Source organism: Strix aluco, unplaced genomic scaffold, assembly GCF_031877795.1.
Source record: "Strix aluco isolate bStrAlu1 unplaced genomic scaffold, bStrAlu1.hap1 HAP1_SCAFFOLD_86, whole genome shotgun sequence".
Lineage (NCBI taxonomy): Eukaryota > Metazoa > Chordata > Aves > Strigiformes > Strigidae > Strix > Strix aluco.
In genome coordinates, this window is record NW_027436536.1 from 9,096 (window position 1) to 32,547 (window position 23,452).

Sequence of the window (23,452 nt, forward strand, 5' to 3'; positions counted from 1 at the left end):
AACTGAGAGCACATTTCTCGGCCCTGGCTGAGACACAGCTTTAACTTTGTTTAGTTAAAAACCTGTTAGTCAATAGTGTTACTGTTATCTTTTTATATGTTTATTTAGAATGTTGTTAATGTTGTTATGGATAGTGTTGTTTATTTACCTTTAAGTTTGGAAAAGAAGTTTCTAGACCCTAATGACGCATGCGCATTAGGAAAAGGGGGCGAGGAAAGGGATTTTTTTTTTCCTGCTGCGCATGCTGATCCCAACTGCAGCGGACGGCGTGGACGGCCAGAGACTCAAACATTTTGTGGTATTTTGGTTAAAACCACGGGCAAAGATGGAAGATGTGTCAGATTTGATTTTAATTCATGTTGTAGTCTTTGCTTTCTTAATCACTATCCTAATTGTTATGCTAATTCTCCTTTTTTGTCCCTGTAAATGTCAATCATGTAAACTGCCATTACGTTCTTCTGTCAATTCATCGGAGCCTTAAAATTAGTTCATAAGATGCTTTGGCTTTATAAAATTGGTTAGTTGTAAGCATGATATATCTGTTAAAAGATGTTATTGGTTATGTGTTTGTCAGTTAAAAATGTTTATATTTGTTATTGATGATATGTTTGTTAGTTAAAAAATGCTTATACCTGTTAAAGATATTGTTAAAGACATGTTTATGGAAAGAAAATTTGCTGGAAATCTCGTTTGTTATTGTATTTTGCGCTTTTCTGGTCTTTCTCTCTTTCTCTCTGTACTGTTATCTTTATCACCACCACGAAGACAGCAATGTTGAGCCACGGGGTGGTGTGAGGAACTGTGTTAGACATTGTTTGTCTCAACATTGCTGCTCCGCGACCACCACTTCCCACCCCCAGCATCCTGTTGTTCTGAAGGAGTACACTACAGAGTCCCTGAAAAAACCACAACATCGGCTCAAAGTGAGAACAATGACAGCCTTGGCAGTGCCTGCCAAGCTGTACCTGCGCGCGAGCTGGGTGCGGGACGAGGAAGACGTGCAAAGGCTGAAGGCACTGCAGGTCGACCCCCCCCGCCAGAACACCTGGGCATGCGCGTATGGAGGACCACGGGGCAGCACATATTACAATGAGCTCCGTGGAAATGGGCGGACTCTTCGGGGAAATCGTGGGGACTAAAGGACTGCGTACGCCTCTCTTGGTGCCACCGTCTTTGCAACCTGCTTCGACACCTGTTACCTGGAGCTGGGACCTCGGCGGAGCTTGGAGCACCACCACCTGCACCGAGGCCGAGTCTACGCAACATCGTTGGATCCCTGGTGGTGGCGGTAATTAGCTGCATCTCTACCGTTTTCTGGCTTAGGGATTCTGACTTTCTCTTTCCTTTTCTCTCTGTCCTATCGCTATAACTAATTGTTACGGGAAATAAAGCTTGCAAGGTTATACAGCATTTGACCTCGTTTGTGTCTTAATCTCGCTCTTGGGATCGTTTAAGAACCCGCCCCGATATTGGATCGGGACACTAACCCATAAGCCTAACTCCTAACTCTAATCCCTAACACCTAACCCTAATCCCTAACCACTAACCCTTACCCCGAACCTTAATCCATAACCCTGAATCCTAAACCTAAACCCTAACATTTAGTGCCAAACCCTAACCCTAAAGCTAACCCATAACACAAGCCCTAAGCCTAACCCCTAAACCTAAGCACTAACCCTAAGCCCTAAACCCTAACACTATCCCCTAAACCTTAACACCTACCCCTAACCCCGAGCTCTAACCCCTACACTAACCCTAACCATAACCCCTAACCCTAATCCCTAACCCCAAACCCTAAACCCTAACCCTAACACTAACCCTTAATCCCAAACCCTAACCACTAACCCCTACCCATAACCCCTAACCCTAAGCCCTAAACCTAACCCTAAATCCTAACTCCTAACCCCTAACCCTAACTTCTAACCTCTAACACTAACCCCTAACCCTACCCCCGAAACCTAACCCTTTACCCCAAGCCCTAACCCTAAATCTAACACTAACCTATAACCCAAACCCCTAAGCCTAACACCTATCCCTAACCATATCCCTAAAGCTAACCACTAACCATAACCCTAACCCCTAAACCTAACCCTTAAACCTAAACCCTAACCCTAAGCGCTAACCCATAACAATAACCCTAATCCTTAACCCCTAAAACTAAGCCCTAACCCTCAATCTAGTCCCTAACCACAAGCCCTAACCCTAAATCTAGTCCCTAACCACAAGTCCTAACCATAAGAACTAGCCCTAACCCCAAACCCTAACCCCCAACCCCCAAGCCCTAACCACTAAACCACAAGCCCTAACCCCTAACCTCTAAACCCTAACACTAAGCCCTAAACCTAAGTCTAGTCCCTAACCATATGACCAAGCCCTAAACCCAAGCCCTAATCCCAAACCCTAACCCCCTAACCCCTCACTCCTAAACCCTAGCCCTAACCCCTCACTCCTAAGCCCTAGCCCTAGCACCTCACTCCTAAGCCCTAGCCCTAAGCCCTAACCCTAAACCCTAACCCCAAGTCCTAAACCTAACCGTTAACCCCAAACCCTAACCCCTAACCCTTAAACCATAACAGTAAATCCTAACCCTAAACCATAACCCTAACCTCTAAACCCTAACCCCTAACATTAACCTCTAACGCCTAACCCTAACCGCTAACTCTGACCCCTAAGCCCTAAACCTAAGACCTAATCCTTACGCCTAACCCCAAATCCCTAACCCTAACCCCAGGTCGTAAACCTAAGACCTAACCCTAAACTCTAAACCCAAAGCCCTAACACTTAAGCCCTAACCAATAACCACTAACCATAACCCCTAACTCCAACCCCTAACCCCTAAACCTAACCCATAACCTGCAACAGTAACCCCTAACCCTTACGCCTAACTCAAATCCTACCCCCTAACACTAACCATAACACTAACCCTTAACCATAATGCCTAACCCTAACCACTAACCCCAAGCCCTAACACTAAACCCTAACCCCAACACTAAACCTAACCCTAACCCAAAGACCTAACCACTAATCCTTAACCCTAACACCTAACTCCTAACCACTAAACACTAACTCATAACCCTAACCCCTAACCATAACCCATAACCCTAACCGCAACCCCTAAGCCCTAACCCCTAATCACTAACCCTAACCCCAACCCCTAATCACTAACCCTAATCCCAACCCCCAACCCCTAAACCCCAACCTCTAAGCCCCAACGTCCCAACCCTAACCCCAACCCCTAAGCCCCAACCCTAACCCCAAACCCCAAGCCCTACCCCTACTAACCCCAACCCAAACCCCTAAGCCCTACCCCTATTCACTAACCCTAACCCCAACCCCTAATCACTAACCCTACCTCCCGCCCCTAAGCCCTACCCCTAATCACTAACCCCAACCCCTAAACCCTACCCCTAATCACTAACCCCAACCCCTAAGCCCTACCCCTAATCACTAACCCCAACCCCAACCTCTAATCACTAACCCTAACCCCAACCCCTAAACCCTACCCCCAATCCCAACCCCTAAGCCCTACCCCCAATCACTAACCAACCCCTAAGCCCTACCCCTAATCACTAACCCCAACGCCTAAACCCCAACCCCAACCCCTAAAGCCTAACACTAACCCCTGAACCCAACCCCTAATCACTAACCCTAAACCCAACCGCTAATCACTAACCCTAAACCCAAGCCCTAACCCCAACCCCCAACCGCTAACCCTAACCCCCAAGCCCTACAACCTTACCCTAACCTCTAACCCCTAACCCTAACACTGACTCTTAACCCCTTACCCTAACCCCAAACCCCTAATCGCTAACCCTAAACCCTAACCCCTCCCCTTAAACCCTAATCCTAAACTCTAAACCCAAAACCCTAACAACTCCTACCCCTAACCCGCTACCCCTAACCCCTAATGCGTACCCCTAAACCCTAACCCCTAACACTAACTCCTAACCCTACCCCCTAAACCTAATCCCTTACCCCCAGCCCTAACCCCTATCCCCAACCCCTAATCCCAATACCTAACCCCTAACAATAGCCCTAACCCTAATGCATAACCCTAACCCCTAAACCTAACCTCCAAGCCCAAACCCTAACCCTAACCCCCAACTCCAATGCCTAACCCTTAACCCCCAGCCCTAACCCTAACACCCCTAACCCCTAACACCAACCCTTAACCCCTAACCCAACCCCTAACACCAACCCTTACCCCTAAAACCTAACCCTAACCCCTAACCCTATCCCTAACCTCCAACACCTAGACCTAACCCCTAACCCCGTCCATAACACTGTCCCCTAACTCCTAACCCTAACCCCAAGACCTAACCCTAAACTCTAAACCCAAAGCCCTAACACCTAAACCCTACCCCTAACCACTAACCCTAAGCCTAACTCCTTCCCCTACCCTAACCCTAACCCTAATCCCTAACCTTCCCTTGACCCTAACCCTAACATGTAAATCTAACCCTAATCTGAAACCTAACCCAACCCTAACCCCTAAACCTACCCCTAACTCACCCTCACCCTCAATCCTAACCCAACCCCCAACCCCTAACACCTAAGCCCTACCCCTAAACACTAACCCAAACCCATAACCTTAACCCTAACCCCAACCCTTAACCCCCAACATTAAAACCTAACCCTAACCATAACCCCTAACCCTCACCCTAATCTTAACCACTAACCCTAACCCCTTCCCCTACCCTAACCCTAATCCTAACCCTAACCCTCCCCTAACCCTAACATGTAAATCTAACCCCAACCCTAACCCTCACCCTAACCCCTAACCTGACACCCTAGCCCTCATCCGACACACTAACCCTAACCCTAACTCAAACCCCTAACCCCAACTCTAATCACCATAATGCCTAACCCTTATTGCCCTAACCCTAACTGCCCTACCCCCAACTCGTAACCCCTAACCCCAACCCCTAATCCTGCCGCTGAGTCCACCCTCTAACCGTAACCACACCCCTCGCCCTGCCTAGTAACCCTAACCCCACCCCCAGCCCCACCTAGTAACCCTTCACCCAGCCCCCAGCCCCACCTAGTAACCCTTGACCCAGCCCCCAGCCACATCTAGTGACTGTAGCCCCATCTCCAGCTCTGCCTAGTAACCCTAGTCCCACCCCTGGCCCTAACCCCAGTAATCCTAACCCTACCCCCAGCCCCACCTACTAACCATAGCCACACCTACTTGTTGTTATTGGTATAGGTTGTGATGGAGTGAGTGTAGGTGGAGGATGTTATGTTGTTGTGTGGTGGTGGGTGTTATGGGGGGGTAGGGGTTTATTCATTGGTGTCAGGTGTGTGGTGTAGTATTAATATTATACAGTAAAAGAATAAAAATAGTAAGTGTGGTGCAGCAGTAGAACATGGCCAAATTACCAGGGAGTAATGTAGTTTAAATTTTTTTTTTAATGATTACTCCCTGGCAACAGCCATGTTCTAGTACTGCTAATTACCAATTAACTAAAAGAGACAAAGAGAGAAATACAGACACAAAGTCCAAGTCCGAGAGAGACACAGAGAGACAAAATCAGAGAGACAAAGTCAGACACATGGCGAGAGAGACAAACGGCAAACACAGAGAGACAAACTTACACATCCAGAGAAACCACACAAGAGCCAACCCCAACAAATACACCTTTGTTAGAACTGCATTACAGAACAGCTTTTACTTACTTAATAAAGTTAGAACCAAGAGCAAATACAGCTTCATTGAGCCTACCTTGCACAAAGCTTTTATTTACTTTGGAAACCTTACAAGCACTGCAAGTACACCTTCACTAAATCCACATTACAAACCACCTTTTACATCCTTATTAAACCTTGGAACCAACACCAAATACACCTTTATTGAACCTACACTACACAAAAACTTATGGAATTCAAAAACCCCAAAACCATTACAAGTGCTTTACCTACCACTATTACCCCTCTCAGCATTTATGGTCATTTCACACATGCCCATTAGGATCATGTCTGTATGTAGGGCATACTAACTACATTCATAACTGTTTAGAGACTACTATGACATACGTGAGTCCAGGAACACCATTCCCAAGGACCTCAAAAATCACCCTGCCTGCCAAAAACTCCATCCCTAGACTGCTCCGCATCCAAACACTGGTAACAATCATCACCTTGCAGAGTGGCCAGGACCAGGGTGAAAAATAAATCCCCCAGCTGGGTTGTTTTTTTGGTTTTTTTCTGACTACTCAAAACACTCCACCTGCAACAACAGAAAAACCCCTACATTACATTAAACAGCCATGCACAGGCAAACACGTTTTAAACACACCACACATTCAGCTACCCCACTAACCACCCCCTGCTCTCAAAGCCATCCCAGTACAGGACCACGACATGTCCCTCACCCCATGGCTGCATGGCTCCTCGGGAACACTGTTCCCGGAGGCCTCCAAAATCGCCCTGCCTGCAAAAACCCCGGCCCTAGACCTCTCCGTGTCCAAACATTGGCGATGATTGTCGCCTCGCAGAGTGGCCAGGACCGGGGAAAAAAACCCAGCTGGGGGAAAAAAAAAAAGAATTCCCCGGCTGTTTTTGTTTTTTTTTTTTTTTTCCCCCTAACTACTCAAAAAATTCAACTCCACCTGCAAGAAAAAAAAAACATTAAACACTCATGCACAGGCAGACACATACTAAACACACCACTCATTCAGCTACCCCACTAACCACCCCCTGCTCTCAGGAAACCCACCCGGCCACCTGACCCCCACAACACTTCCTTGACCCACTGCTGTGGCACTCCTCGGAACGTGGTTCCTGAAGGCCTCTAAAAATCACCCTGCCTGCAAACGCCACGGCCTGAGCCTAACCTCCACCCAAACGCTGGCCATGAACATCACCTGACAGAGCAGCCAGGACTAAGCGACAATAAACCAGGTCAGGAATATAAAGAAATCCCCCTGCTCAAGAGTTTCTTTATTTTTAAAAGACACATTAACTTTCTCTAAATTCAATATACCCTGAAATGAAAAGCATCCTCACATCTAAGGATAGATGCCTTCCAAAACTAACACTCATTCAATATCTACTCTATCTAACCATCACCTCCCGGAGTGGTAGATCACCCCAACTGCATCATCATGCACCTCAAGCCATCACAACCACTTCATATGATTCCACACCGCAGGCCCTCATAGTTGGAAGAAGAGGAATATGTTCCCCTCTGTGCACTGCTCCTGGTCCTTCTTTGCTTCATTTTGTACACTCTGGAAAACTTCATGGAAGCATTTGCTTCTGGATTCCCGGTGGCCCTATTGTACCTGCAAAAGACAAAAGAAGGAACTCTAGAGCCTGCTTACCGATAACTACTGCCTATCCCCAAAACCAACCTACACAATCTCCACCCGAACAGGCCACGCTCACCGACAAATCATCATCCCCTTCTGGGACCATTCCACCCCATCCAGAATGGCTACAAACACACAAAGCAGCTCCACCTCAAACACACACGTCTACATGCTCACAAACATGACCTAAGGATGCAAGAGTACCACACAGGGTAGAGTTAATGCCAGACCAAGAGACACAGCCTGACAGTACACACAACGATGCTGAGGTGATGTGACGCAGATGCCCAGGTGTGGCCTGCCATGTGAGAATGCCAGAACGGTGGATGATATATGGGCGATAACACCTCAGTGAGTAATGGAGACAAAACACTGTGAAAGACTAAAGACTACAATGACACAGGTGTGGGAGATACGGACATGCCGACAATCAACATGATTAAGCAATGTCAATTTTATTGCGGTGAAGCAAGCCTTTTATAATGCTAGTGAGAATCACATGATATAATCACATGGTATAATTCTTTCTGACTGGACAGTTAGCTTTGCACAAGCTCCTTAAGCTCTTTCTTCTGATTGGATGAAAACTGCCACATTGACATTGTACAAACTTCCTTCTCTGCCCAAACCCACACCCTGAAGTTGTTTAACTTCCTGTGTTCTTCTTCATTCTTTCTGGGTTATGTCCTTGCCGACGCTGAGGCTTTACCAGTCTTGCTCATATGCAGGATTGCTCACAGGTCCATTTTCTCGCAGGGACTCCTTTAGAATCCCCACATATCCCTCTTTTTGTTTTTAAGCAATCTAAACTCCTTGTAAGCCTTTTTGCAACGATTGTCCAATACAGGTAATTTAGCATGGCAAAATAATAGCAAACACAATAATCACAATAATTACAATGATTCCTCCTTTTAACAATTCTTTTAACCATCCTGTAATTCCCAGGGAGTCAAACCATTCAGATAAGGCATTCCTTCAAGATCTTCACATCCATGCCCTTGTGCTAAAAGCAAAAATCAATGGCAGCTCTATTTTGTAACATAGCATGTCTGACACTATCAGCATCAGTTAAAAGACCACTTAAAGCTAAAGAAGTAGCATTACTTTGTTTGCTAAGCCAAAACTGCAGTGGATTCGGCCATGTATCCACAGGTATTTCTACCAAGCACATAGAGAACAGATTTTCAGGGCTTCCGGTGGCGTTTGGTTGTGAGACCACCCATCCTTCACCCTGAGACAGGTTCCAACACAGGCCAAACACCGAGCAGGAACCCAGCGAGAGCTGGCATCTGTGAAAACACAAACATAACCCTCGCTCCAAGTTAATATCTCATTCGGTTTCTGTTTCATCTTTCTTAACTTCCTTTTTCCAGTATCAAAGATTGGGTAAAGACCAAGATCAAAGTGAGAGGAAGACTGAGAAGAAGGATACTTTCATATTGCCTTCTGAAGAAACCAACCTCACACCCAGCTGTTACCTAGATGTGATTTCTATCTTTGTCTCAGGCATTTTCCCCTTTTCACATTTACCTGACCTTTGGTCATTCTCAGAACATCATCGGTTTGGGAGGAGAGCCCTTCAAACTTCTTTCTGTAGCTCTGGGATCCAGCACTTATCTGGGTGGCACCTGTAACTGTGAATGTAAAAGTGTTTTTCTTCCTTGGAGCTTTTTCTTCATTGTGACTGTCTAGAACACGGGGATGGATCAGACACCTTCCAGGGTGCCTTCGAGCTGAAATGATTCTATCGTTCTAGGAGAAATACAGTCATACAGCTCTCTACCCTACTTTATGGAGAGTATCTTGCATAAACCTCAGGTGGTCATGATGTAATTTTTTTTCTATTTGGAAACCTAATTTTTAATCATTTGAATGGGAACTCTTTAGTCCGAGGAGGAGAAGGCTAAGGGGACACCTCATCACTCTCTACAACTATGTCTTGTAGAGAGGTTGGTGCTGGTCTCTTCTCACAGGTCATTAGCGATAGAACAAGAGGGAATGGCTTTCAAGTGCAACAGGGGAGGTTCAGACTGGACATTAGGACAAAATTTTTTACAGAAAGAGTGGTCAGACGGTGGAATAGGCTGCCCAGGGAGGTGGTGGAGTCACCATCCCTGGATGTGTTTAAGGGTCGTTTGGATGCGATGTTGCGGGATGTGGTGTAGGGGAGAACTTTGCAGAGTAGGGCTGAGGGTTGGACTCGATGATCCCAAGGGGTTTTTTCAACCTGAACGATTCTGGGATTCTGTGAAATTTATAGAGGCTATAGTGATTGTAAACATGCATGCAGTTAGGCCTCACTTTCCTTAACTGAGAGAAGAACAGAAAAATCTAGAGTATCTGGTTTAGCTGAGAGTTAGAAAATGTAAAAAAACAGACAAGAAACACCTTTTTGAAATCAAGGACTAAGCGTCTTGCCTCCCCTCTAACTAGACATCGCAGTTTCAAATTGTAGTACCTGATGCCTTGCGGCAACATGGTCTACGTTGTCTGCCTGAGGCAATTTAAAATCGTACTCAGAGGGATACTGTGTCCAGTTAGATAAGGCCTGGCCTAGCCGTTACCTAAGAGCGCAGCGACAGGTTCTCAGGTGAACGTCCTTTTTGTCTGACAGTGGAAATGAGGAATAGAGTTGGCTTCTTTAGGAAAGTCCTGTAAGAGCTCCAATGACCAAAACGGGGTGACTTTTCCATGGACGGGAAGTGCAGGGTGTGCTTGGGCCATAGTCGCAGGCCCATTCAGTGCTGCACAACTTGGGGCTCCCAGAATCTGAATGGTTGTAGGATTATCTACACTGTCCTCCTTTCCTTTTAAATGCGATCTCAGAAAACCAGCACCTGAAGAGATGCTTTACACAATCCGAGTGCCTTTCCAAACTGGGATCATAAAGAACTAGCACCTCCCGATGCAATTTCACCCACCTCCCCACCCCAAAAAGCCATCCCAACAAGCCAAAGCCAAAAGAAAATAATTTTCTAGCATCTTGACATGCCGATATGCCCAGCACAGGATCGGGCTGAGTGAGAGGCCCAGCTCAAGGGAAAGACAGAGAAAAGCAGGAGGAGAAGGACACGGCCATGGGGGCGACACTTGGCTGGTCCTGGATTGTTGTGGAACCACAACCTCAGTACATTATCTCCTCCCTCTTCACTGGAGCTTCCCACAGAGAAATTACAAATCCTGTTCTCTTGAGTCATCAATTGCTCAGTCCAGAAAGTCATAGTTAGTAAGAAATACCTCATCACTGTACAATAAATACATGGGTCAATGAGATATTAGCAGTTCCTGTGAGGTGTGAACTGCTCTTGACTGAAATCAGAGGAACACACAGGGATCAGTGTTTTGTGTAATCAAATCCTTATCTAACATTTCCTTTTCACAGCCTCAACAGCACTAAGATCCATAAAAATATTAAAAACATACGTGTGCTTTATAGATCATGGGTGCATCCCCTATTATGTTTCTTAATCCTCTTCTGTCTGGTTGTCTCTGTCATTAGGGACCCAAAGGGGAGTCAAAGAAAATTGAGGATATTCTACATTTCATGCAGCAGGGCCCTAAAGACTGTATTTCTGTGTTTTCACACACTCACTGCATGACAAATCCTCCACACTGGTTGAAACTAACACTACTTGAAAATAAGTCCTGAGATAACGAGCCAAAGATCCAAGGCGGAGGGCTACTGAAGGAGAGCTGAACTTGCCTTGATATTACGTATGCACATACATCGTCTGCTGCTGAATTGAAAGGCCCAAGGGAAAGAAAGGATTTGTTGCTTTCACCTTACACCTGTTAAAACATACTAATGTTTTTCCAGATGGTACTTCTCAAGATCATCAGACACCTCCTGTAGGTGCATCATATCAGATCTCGAACAGATTAACAGTGGTACCACCTGTATTGTATTAAAAGTTTGCAAAGCTTCCAGCCGGAGATCCATCATTCCTGAACAAATTTATATGGCTAAATTTAAACCATCAACTCCCAACATCTTAGCAGCACTGATATTTTAATGAAGCTATTTACTAATTAAGGTAGCAAAATCCATCTCAAGTCAACACTCAAATGAGAAAGAAATTGGTTGTTGTAAAATAAAAACTGAGCAAAACTTCTCTGGGAACTTAGAGATTGCTTAAAATAGAAGGATGTTGACAATTTCCTCCTAATGAAGACATTTGCTGATAAAAGCTCCCTTGTAAAGTAAGACGTTATGTAAAGATATATATTTATTTTTTTATAACAATTGAATCTGTTAATTATTTAACTGTTTCTGCAGTCACTAGGGGTCAGGGCAGTCACAGGAATGGGCTCGAACAAGGCCCTAGAGCAAACCTTCGCTAGCATGTACTTTATTCCAGCTCTCCAGAGCCAAAGCCTCTCTGCAGTGCTCTGCAACGGCTTTAAATTAAGAAAAAAGGGTGCAGTAGGCTTGTTATGCTTCCTCATGGCCAACTCAGGGGAGAGGAACAACAACTTCTATTCAAAATCGCTAAATAGCTATTTTTTGTCTCTTAAAACACAGTGATGGCACAACCCTACTTCTCCATCATCCTACACGGTTTCCAAAAGGCATTTCTGTTCCCTCCTGAACTGCAGAGCCCTCACCACACCTTCTCCTCAGGGAAACAGTCTTTGAAAAGAGGTGTTCCCAGGCAGGGAGTCTCATTTTACCTTTCCAGTCTGGAAATATTTTAGATCATTTTAACTGCCTTTGCTTTTCCCATTCTGTTTTTCTTACAGGTGAAAATAATGATAGAAACATGCTACTGTTGAATGTAGTATTTGAGGCACCTGAGAGTACAACTACTATGCTGCAGAGTAACAGTTCCAGATCTGTGTCTACGTTATCACTTTAGACCCAGCCTTTCTGAGGGACCTTCACTCAGAAGCGACATTCTACTTCAGACCATTACATGATAACAAGATTTGCACAGCACAGTTATGAACCAAGTATTTGGCCAGTAGGTTCTTCCTGCAGGCTTGACTAACTAGGGGTACAGATCACACACCACAGAAACATCTAAATGCCTAATCACATTATTTATGTTTCAAAAAATTAATTTTACTTCCTGTTTTTTTGCCTCAAGAAATTATGAGCAGTGAAAGAAACCCTAAAGCAAAAGCAGACAATTCATAGATACTACTGCACACGTGGATGCCGCATCGAGGACAATTCTCACAGCAGCAAGATCACTGTAGTTTTGCTGCTAGAAAATCACAGCCCTGAGCTTCAGAACTGAGCTCTTCTCTTACTATGCTCCTCAGGCAGGTGACCTTGAAATACATAGCATAGCCAGGAGGACCACATGCAAAAGAAAGGTTAGAGAACGTAGAGCGACACAGCAGAGTCCACTTCATACAGTATGGCACATGTAGAAAGATCTCATGCCCGCTAGAAAGCCCTGCATAAGCCTCAAGTTTATACAAGAATCTGCATTTCAGCAGCATCACACTGAAGTGACAGTTACAGTACACCAACCACCAAAACCTAACTCAAGCTGCTGATGATGATTCATGAACAAAAAGTTCTGCTCAACAATACCCACTGCTTTCTAGGATCATTGCAACAAATTGTATTTACCCAGACTGTAGACCGCATTCAGTGTCATTATCCATATACATTACGCAACAGTCCCCAGAAACATTAAGAACCTGCTGGTCATCCATCAAGGGAAGGAATCAGGAGTTTAACAAAAAGCATACTTGCACTTATGGGGACTACCTGGCAAATTTACAGGCACACGAAGACCACCATTCTTCCCTCCACTTCCCCCCAACAGTTGTAACTGAACATTTTTTTTTCCCCACCCAGTTTTCTGTTATCTCAGTTATCTTAAAATGGCACACTATTTTCACGGCCATGTTGAAATGACCAGACTTCTTTTATTTCTCAAGATGTGCATGATTTTAGCTGTGTAACTCTTTCATCTCTTTAAGTGCTGGTCATTTGCTCAGGTGATACAGCAAATCATGTAACACTAAGCATTAAAGAATGACTTTTTGGGCTCACGCTTGTCCCTGGTTTCACACTAGGATTAAATATTCCTGAAGTTTGGCAGATGAGAGCATAATTAAAAGCAACCTTGCAGAAAGTAGTATTATTTCCTAAATACCTGAAATAATTAAATATTCCCGTACAAAATAGCAAAGAACACCGCCTAGAAACTTCTCTTTGAAGAGTGGACTGAGCCATCCCAGAAAGGGGTTACCATATCTAGTTATCATCGATTAAACAAGAGCTCCTCAGGGAAAAGAGAGTGCTTCAAAGATAGAAAACTTACCTGGCAACAAATTCCTACTGCATCAATTTTCAATCATCTCAGAAGACAGTAACACAGTACATGTCAAATCTTCACAGCCATCTTCCCTCTGAGCACCTCCCTTTCATTACATTGCTGCAGACAGCAAGCAAAAGAAAGATCTTTCAGACTAAAATGAAATTTATTAATAGAAAAAGACTAAATATATATTATCTAAGAAGAACCTGGTAGGTGAAAGTACAATAAAGACATAAATGTGACTGCTAGATATACAGTAAGAATTGTGAGCTCCCACAGACTGTGGGCTTATTTGCACAATTGCCATTTTCTTCTTTTCTCACAGCATAAAGAAAACAGAAAGAAAAAAAAAAGCGTAAATTACATTTATACCACCTGGAAACCGTTTGTATTTTAGTAGACGATGTACCTGAGAATAAACCCTGTATTCAGCCGCTCAAAACCTGTCAGTGTTTCCCCACACCCTGGAACACCCATCCCAGGCCATATATTCCTGCAGGCAGCCCCTGAACTGCCTTATTTACAAGCAGTTGCATGAACACCACGCTCATCTTTCCCACTGTTCATTTTTGTTCCTCTCTCGCTCTTGCTTTCTATTCTCTCACTCAAGTTTTACCTGTAGCTGAGAGAATACGTAATAGGTGTGTTAGAACAATTTTAATGTCATTGGAAGCACTTTCATATTTGTATGGGATGTTGATTCTGTCCCATACATTTGTTTGCCAGTCATCAAGGCAAAAATGACTGACTATGCATAATCACATGTACAAACACTGATATGCGAGAAGTCCTAAAGGATACTCACATAAACTACAGAATTGTAATAACTTTGTTCTGTAACGCTCCTCATCTTTTCCAAACTTCTCAGCCCATTACTTGTCATTCTCCTATGCTTCATCTTCTCTTCTTTTTCAGGTTTTTGGTTTTTTTTTTTTTTTTTAAAAAAACAACACTTGTTTATGATAAAGTCAGCATTACTTCCTTGCTTACCTTGCACATGCCAATTCCCTGACTGGGCAACTGTTCAAACAGAAAAGAACAATTACTTACGGTCTACTTTATCAACTACAACAAAGAAGCCCCATGAACAATGCACCAGGCTGAGTACAGGTGCCAAAAATCACAAAGCTCTCTAAAAGAAGATGAGATCTAGCTATGACTGTACTCTTCTTTTTCAGCTCCTCTCCAACTACTCTAAATTACATTTTTGCTTCAGAATATGGTGGTAGGCTTTAGTTAATTTTAAGTATTTTTTTCCTCTAAATTTGAAGATATAAATACAGTGGAAAAGCCAAAACAGTGTTTATGTCATGCTATATCTTTCAAAGCTCTCATCCCCTTCTCCATTCTGTAACAGAGTTCATTGTATCCCCTGTGAGTTGCCCCTTCATAATTACCCAGGAAGAACAGCACAAATATACAAATATCAGAAGGGAAGCCCAGAATGGAAGCAAGCATAGAGAGAACATCAGGAGAGTTTCTTTAGCTTTCAATTTTTCTCTCCCCATTTCAGTGTAAGGACTATGGGAACACACAGACTATGGGAAAATAGCGACTGTGAACAAACAGCAGCAGAACAAACAGCCTTGTCCTTGCTCAGCTCCCGGAGACAGCGGGTCTCCACAAGAGCACAGCTCCACCCAGACAGCTGTTATCCATGTCTGGATGCACTGCCTAGCCATGCTGCCATCAAAGGAGCAATTATTAAAAGGATCAATGTAATTTACTTGTGTTTTATGTTAGAGCAGAATTATTTATTTTTTGTTTCCCTTCAAACAATGGGCCCTATCAAGAATGGGTTAAAAACAAGCACACCTACACACCCTCCCTAGAGCCCTGCCAGCTAAAGGGGTGAGCCTCTGCCTCCTCAAGCACAGGAGACCAGCTAGATGAAGCTGGCCAGCTGAGGGTTCCCTGCCATGGGCTCAAGTTTACAATTCAAATTGACTATTTTCTGATGGATGTTAAGTTTCCGCATGAAGCTGAACATCATGCTATTGTGTAAAAAGGCGAGAAAAAACTTCAGCAAGGTCTTACTACAAAGCCAATGGATATGAACATTTCTCCCAGCTCTCACACAGAATTGAGGTGTTTCAGCAATTATCAGTATCCATTCCTCTCTTTCGAGTTTCCCTGCAAGCAATAGAACTAGATGCGATCTCTGCAAGAAATGAATGAATTAATGGCAAAGACTCCTCAGCATGATAAGAGATAGTGCATTGAGGGTATTAGGATCAGGCTTTAATGCCCAAAACCAGTCTCACAGCCATGTTCGAGCCATAATGGAGCTAGAACAAATAACAGTGCTACACAACATCAACTGTCCAAGGAGTTGGGTCCCCACCCCCACCCAAAATAAAACTTAAGAACAATGCAAAGATTAAACAGGTTAATTCTCTTTCTCTATCAAGAGAAAAGTGTTTATGCTCTCTGTTTAAAGCTATTCATAACAAAGATACAACACATTCATCCGTAGAAGCTTCCATTCAGGTCAGAGAAAACCCTTTTTAAACATCAACAAGTTACACCTCTTCAGCACTTCCTATAAAATAAATATTACCTATAAAATGAAGGTAGTATTGTAAAGAAAAAAAAAAAAAAAAAAAAAAGAACTACAGGAGGCATATCCCACTGAATTTGGGTAATACCTTCCTGGCAACTATTTCTGACCCAAGAGACTTCTGAACCAACACCTACCACAAAAGGTTTTTTCCTTCTTCAGGTGTTAGCTAGCAGAGATCACTGTTCTTTTAATTTAAGATTGTTTCTCTAGAACAAGTGCACTTTCCACTCAACTTTCTTCCCCAAAAGGAAACACCTTAATGGTAAACTGCTGTGCAAAGAATATTATGTGTGTAATACCTCTAGAGGGACCAGAGTTCAAATCAAATCTTTACAGAACCAAAATATCTAGGCTGTCTATAGGAGATCAACACTTCAGAGGGACACTCAAACTCACCACCTTAGCTTTCCCCTTGAAGAAACCTGCGATCCATACGCCAGCTGCTTATCCAAACACCAGCACACACAGACCTTGCTAAGCAGACCCTTTGCTTGTGCTTCGCTATCAAGCATCTAAGGTCCTGTCTGCACTTCCACATCAGTGAATATCCCCAACATACTGTCGCTGTGTCCGATGGCTGCTGGTGGAATCAAAGGAGGCTCCTCTTCTGGGGTCAGGGAAGATTGTGGTATGGGCAAAAATGAGTGAAGAGGAAAGGCCACTGGTGGATTTGGACATGGTTGCAACAAATACACAGCACAGTACTTACACAGTTGGAAAAGTAAAAAAGGTTTCAACACCCTCTGCTATCACCTCAGTAGTTCCTAGACATTGAAGGCTGCACCCCACTCCCACATGGCAGAATAGCAGAGTCCTTCAGCTGATGGGCTCAGGTAAGCCAAGCAGAGAACAGCTAGAAATAACACTGCCAAGTGATGAGGACTGGTTGTAAATTCAAACACCATTTTGATTCATTAATCTCCAACAGCTAAAGACAAACCTAAAGCAAAATCAACATGACTGTAGACTAAGCACTCATACTGGGGCTATTTTTCAGCCTGCTGAGAGAAAATGAGCTGATCAGAGACACACTTCATTGAGAGCAGCCACATTAGTGCTGCTTCAGCAAGCCTGCAGTTAGTTCCCATTAACTGACCTGTTTCAGAAGCTGGTAACACCATAATTAACCTTAGCTTCAATTTGAGGTGAAACCTGTCCACCTCCTGATGATACCGCACCTGCCCTACAAGCCAGTGCAAGTTTATCTCTAGTCTTTTGGTGGCAGTGTCCTGGTGATGAGCTGTGACTCATTTCCCATTAAGGGGCACAAACATTCAACACTGGCTCAACGGACAGTGGCCAGTTGAAATCCTACCAGGTGATTGCAGGGAAGCCAGGAGCCCACTACAACTGGCAGCACCAGGAGCTAAGAGCCATCAGCAGCGAGCCAGCTGAGAAAGACACAGAGCAACACCACAGTGCCAGAGTCATGCCCGCCAAGGCAAGCTTAGTGCTTCAGCAGCAACAGTCTGGACCAACTGAAAATATGAATGGTTTATGCATTCACATTTCAGAGTAGCTTGTTAGGTTACAAATACCAACATTCTATAGAATTATGTCCCTTAAGTAAATCGATGAGATTCAGAGATAAAGGAAAAACACAAAACCACAAACAACCAACTAAAAAACCCCTTCAACCACTATTTCTTTAAATCCATCCATCTGAAATCTGTCTTCAGCAGCCCCACCTTCTACTGTTCACTGTTATCTCTTACCATATACCTGCCCACATAATGCGATGTATCAGTAAATCTTGAGAACATTTACTACAAAATGCAGCTTTCCAGTATTGAATTTCATGTTATTGTTAGCTGATATTCTTCAGGGCCTACATGCATATATACAACTTATTGCTGACAAAAATCTCTCTCTAGTGAAATAGTGTACATTACACAGATAAGATCCTCCACATTTGTAAGAAAAATCCAAAGTTTGATGAAAATAATTTTGATAAGTTTTTCTCTGTTCTGGGGATAATATTTGAGTATCACACCTATATTTTCTCTGTAGCAGTTTCACCTTTCAGTAGATTTTGTATGTTGATGCAGAAAGGTTCAGGTACAATAGTTGGTACATAACTTTTCATGCATATACAAAAAGTTCCTCAAAACTGCCTTCAAAAATCTGTTTAAAGTTTCACTCTCCTTTAATCATTACATTTTAATATTCTAACATTCTAACAAGAGTCATGAAGCACTTTGCCAAATAAAATACAATAAAAATCCTTCTGGATGAAGTTTTTAATAGCTTGCAAGACATAATTCATCTGAGAAAAAGCTACACAGTAAGAAAACGACAGACTAAAATATCACACTTTTTCCATTCACATAGGCACATTGCTTATTGTTAGCATTGTTGTATGACTCCAGCAACACACTTCCTCATAAATATCAGCCCCTCAGAGACACCCCACTTAGTAAAAGAACTCTCTCAAACAAACACAGACAGACAACCAACAGTGCCAGAAGGTCAGCCGACAGATGGGACAGGTGTTAAAGCCCAGATCTGAACGTATAATCTTCCCCATACCCCTAAGATACAGAGTTCAGCCTGTGACACAGATCATGAAAATATTTAACTGTGGTAATATTAATGTGCATCCCTCTATGGATAAGAGCTGATCCTATGAAGCTGATAGTTGTATTCTCCCCATCAGAAAACCTCCAAGCTATCTCGCCAATATAGAAACTCGAAGTACTTCACTAGAATCCGCATTCATCTACGCGGTTACGGGTATGCCTGTGTACAACTCTGACAGGCAGACATGCACACCCAGCTGTACACATTTCACAATGCAGAAGGAGAATAAAAGCAGAGAAACTGTAGACAGATTGTAAACTTTCTTAAACCAACTGATATACTGGAAAAGGATGCAAGTTCTTGGGTACATTGTAAACCAATCTAAATCCAGACTGCTGTCTGTCATCCCACCTCTCCCCTCCACAGCTGCGGCTCTGCTTCTCCCCTGCACCCCCAGCAGTGTTCAGGAGCCTGCACATATTCCAACAGTCAGGAAACCCATCTAGCTCAACACCAATTCAGCACAGACTCTGAGCGAAAGGAGAAAGTCACCTCAGCCTGGGTTAGACCGGTTTAATTGCCACAGAACTACTCTATGAAAATACAGTTTAAGTAAGCGAGAAGGATCTGATCTGTATAAGGTACAGGATTTACCTCGGGGATATTGAAAGAAACCATCTCATCCTCTTCTCTCCTCACAACATGTTCTTTCTTCTTCCCTTGGGTCAGTATTTCTGACCACAGCTACATGATCAGACACTTGAACTGACTTATCGAGCCAAAACTTGACACAGCAAAGAAATTTAAAAGATTAGCCTAAACAACTTACAGGAATTGTGCACTGAGCAGAAAGTTAGCCCACTTTGAATAGACAAGAAGAGTTTGTAAGGGGGGAAAAATAAGACAAGATTGTCACCTTCTACTGAAAAGGGACAGGCATTTACAAGCAAATATCCCCTGTGGAATACAGGGGCAGCAGCTGAAAAGGGGTAAAAAATGACAGCAAAGCCTACAGCGAGTACAAAAACAACTTTTTAGCCAAGAATAAGCATTCAGACTGTTGAATTTTGTAAGTTTATCAAACACAAGCTCTCCCAGAAGTGTTTTCTAAAACACATCACCCTACCATTAACTCTACAGACAAGATTAAAATACAAGATGCACAGACTATAACACAAGAAAACACACAGCCTATGTATTTATAAAGCCCATCTCCATAAAATCAGTGATACCCTCTAACAGACTAGAAGTACTCAGGTATCACCTCATTTATATTACAGAGAATATTTATTCCTTTAGAACATACCAGCAATTTATAAAGCTAAGCAAACAAACCCAAAACACCCCCCCACCCTATATGACTCTAAGAACACAGATTTCACTTTTTCAATATGCTATCCGGATAACACATATGCACATCAAAAAAAGAGCCCCAACTAACAATATTTAATTGGTTATTGGGCTTTTCTATAACCCAGGCACTACACAGAACTGTTTTAAAGTTAACAGAATACACACAGCAAAGGAAAGCATTACCTTGAAACAAACTCTTCTCATATTCTACACATTCTGAAACATAATCGGCTTTAATCACTGCTACACATAATACTATGGAAATGATGTAGGTGAAATGCAAGTCACATCTTAGAAAGAATTTTATGTAAATAGCTAGCAAAAACCAAAAGAACCTTGTTTTCTATGAAAACATATTACTCACAGAGTAGCCATCCCAATCTGTCTTCTCAGTTCTCCCCTTCAAGAAACACTCTCAAATAAAGAAGATAATGTGAAGAATATGGTGGTGATTCGTGTTAAAAATATGGTGACTTTGTTGGTGTTTGCCATGTACATAAGTTAAAGGAGATTTATCATGGCTTTATGGTTAAAAGGGGTTTGGAGGTTTTTTTTTCCTCAGTGACTGTTGTTAAGCAGGTGGAAACTTACTGGCAGGACCCCTGTCAGAAGACCCCAGCAACACCGGACTGCGCAGGTGAAAAATGATTGGAGGAACCCCTGCCAGGATCCCCAGCAACACCAGAAAGCCCGGGAAAGTTTAAGGGGCTCTGCTGATTGGAGGAACCCCTGCCAGGAGCCCCAGCAACACCAGAAAGCCCGGGAAAGTTTAAGGGACCCTGCTGCGCATGTGAAGATGGGACTATGAAAGGGAGTGACGCAGCACTACCTGGTGCTCGTCGGTGCGGAGCAGAAAGCCCCCCCTGCCCCCCGGCGTGCCACACTTTTTTTTACTTGTTCGTATTGCAAATAAATTTATAAAAGATATTTGCAGCTCTGCCTCTGCATTTATAACAATAATATCGGAATCTAGAATTCATAAACTCAAGCAAAAGTTCAACAGTGTTTCTGCTGAACTACTGCTCTCATAGCACTTCAGAACTGTCTCTTCTCCAGACAAAAAATACTCTTTTTTCTCTATTTGAGCTCTAGTCACTATAAGAACTCACGACCTGACCATCTCGCTTCAACCATCAGTAACAGCCCTTGTTTCTCAGGCACCCCCATCCTTTTCAATAGTTTACGTGATTGAAGCAATCAAGATAAGCTTGATTACTCTTCATTTCCATTTAACATTAGAATTGCACCTGAGGAAAACCTTCCTGCTTGAAGAGCTGTTTTCTCCTGAAAGTTGTAGGTGATTTAAAGAAAGGTATCACCTCTCCATGAAAAAACTTTCATCCCATCTGTAGGCAAATACAGCTAGCCTTGCAATACCAAAGCACGCAGCAGAAACAGATTTTTTAAAAAATTGGCTAATTAGCCATCTAAACTTGGAAAAAAATAAAGGCCGGTATTTTCCTCACATCAAATAGATGGTTATCAACCTGAGAGAAAAGCACAGAAGCAGCATACAAACAACAGTTTTCCTGATTCTAGGATCACAGCAGTGCTGTGAGGATCATAAAGTGTTAAAAGCCACGATGAACTTCTGCAAATAACAAGAGCATGACCAGAGGTTTAAAAAAAACTCTCAACAAATCTGCTTGAAAACTTTTTTTCTTCTTTTTTGGCTTTACCACCACAACCTCCTAGAGAAGCATCTGATTTTCAGACTTTGAAATGTTAGCACAAGTACTGTCACGCATATTCAACAAATAAATAAAGTCACTTTTAAACTTCCATAGTATGAAGGTATTTGATTAGGTTAGATAAGACTGTCCTGCTAAAAGTACCTTTGTGTCTGAACAGCAAACGTTGGTTTTCTGAGTTTGTTGAAGCTTCAGGACAAAAGTTCAGTTTGTGTTCCTTCAAAGTATCTTGCAAGAGAAAAATCTATTTTCCTTCAACAAAGGCAATACAGACAGACAACCCAGAAAAGTACAGAAATGATGTACGTGCTAATCTCAGAGAAAGGCTCTGATATTACAAGACATCAAGACAGTTGGGAAGCAAGCTTTTTTCCAAAGATGTATTCAACTTTACAAAAGCATTATGGTTTTACCTTAAACTTTCTGCATCTGGGATGTTAGCGGGGCACTGCCATCTAAACGCCACGGTGCAGAGTAGCCTCAGGGTCTTTCGGTAGCTTTAGGACCTGGCTTGTGATAGACTCTGTTGGCCCAAAATCCACATGGCAGTGAGCTGTGGTGAGTGCTCGAATCCATCTGCCGCCATTAACCGCGTGTGCGAAGGGCTCCCAGTACCAGCTGAAGTCACAGAATCGTCCAGGTTGGAAAAGACCTTGAAGATCACCCAGTCCCACCATCAGTCAAGCGACACTTGGCCGGCTCCTCAGCACTACCTGGGTGAGAACGAGCTGACAGGAGGGTGATGGGCTCTTCTCCTCGCCCTGTGCCCGGGAATGTCCCCCGCCTGGAGCAGGGACAGGGCTGCCGGTGGGGCCACCTTTGGCGGGCCCTGCCCACGGGCAGCTCGGCCCGGCCCCGCTGCAAGGGCTCCCTCAGCGCCGGGCTCCCCGCGCCGAGGGCCCGGCGGGGCAGCGGCCGCCCGAGGAGCGTTTCCCACAGCTCCCGAGCTGGCGAGCGCGGCCCGTCATTCCCGCTGGAGGGAGGGGGGGGTGGATCCGCCGCCGCCGCCGCCAACAGCCCCCGCCGGCAGCTGCGGGTCCACGCCCTGAAGGAGAGGGGCGGGAGGGGACGGCGGCGCGTCTGCCCGAGGGGCTTTTCCCGCGCAGCCCCGTGAGGGGCCGGGCAGGGCCCTGGGGGGAACCCGCCCCCCGCCGGGGAAAGCTCCTCTCCAGAACTGCCCGGCCTCTGCCAGGGGCAGGCAGGGAGCGGGCGCGGCTGGAGGCTCTGGGGCTCAGCCCCGGGGGTCGCAGCCCCTGGTTTTGGGGTGGTTCTGGGGGCGGCTCTGTGCTGGGCTCCGTGCTGGGGTGTCCCGGCACCCTCCCAGCGGCCTGGCTGGCTGCGGGCTGCCGCCGGCTGAGGCTCTACCCTGGGATGAGGGTGGGTATCCAGCTTAAATGGGGGGGAGGGGGAAATGTGGCTTTCTCTGAATGTTCCTGATCAGGTTACTGTTGCGAGGGATAATTTTGTAAGGTCTCTCTCAAAACCCCCAGTTTTTTTCCTGAGAAGTGAAGATTGGCAGTTGGAAATAGATGCTGAAAGACTTCTAAAAGTGGCTGAACTGCTGGGCCAGTTTTGCTGGGCTGTCTAAGCAAAGTGAAGTTCACGTCCTTTCCCCCTTCCAGCCGGTGTATCCTGACCCTGCGGCAGTAAATCGATGGGCAGTCACACAAATGTTCTTCCCCAGTACCTGCTCTGCCCGTGCGGTGACACCGATGGGCAATCTTTAGTTTGTAG

The 23,452-nt window shown here is 44.3% G+C and overlaps 1 long non-coding RNA gene across 2 annotated transcripts; it reads right to left on the reverse strand.

Moving 5' to 3' along the window:
- Positions 1-6,001: 6,001 nt before the first annotated feature.
- On the reverse strand, positions 6,002-22,371 carry LOC141918950 (uncharacterized). 2 transcript variants are annotated; one of them, XR_012621847.1, is made up of 3 exons: positions 22,132-22,371; positions 13,595-13,708; positions 6,002-7,286 (listed from the first exon to the last, which is right to left on the reverse strand). It is a non-coding gene; the product is annotated as an uncharacterized LOC141918950 (long non-coding RNA). The 2 variants fall into 2 exon arrangements; XR_012621848.1 differs by lacking the exon at positions 6,002-7,286 and adding an exon at positions 8,819-8,947.
- Positions 22,372-23,452: the final 1,081 nt, after the last annotated feature.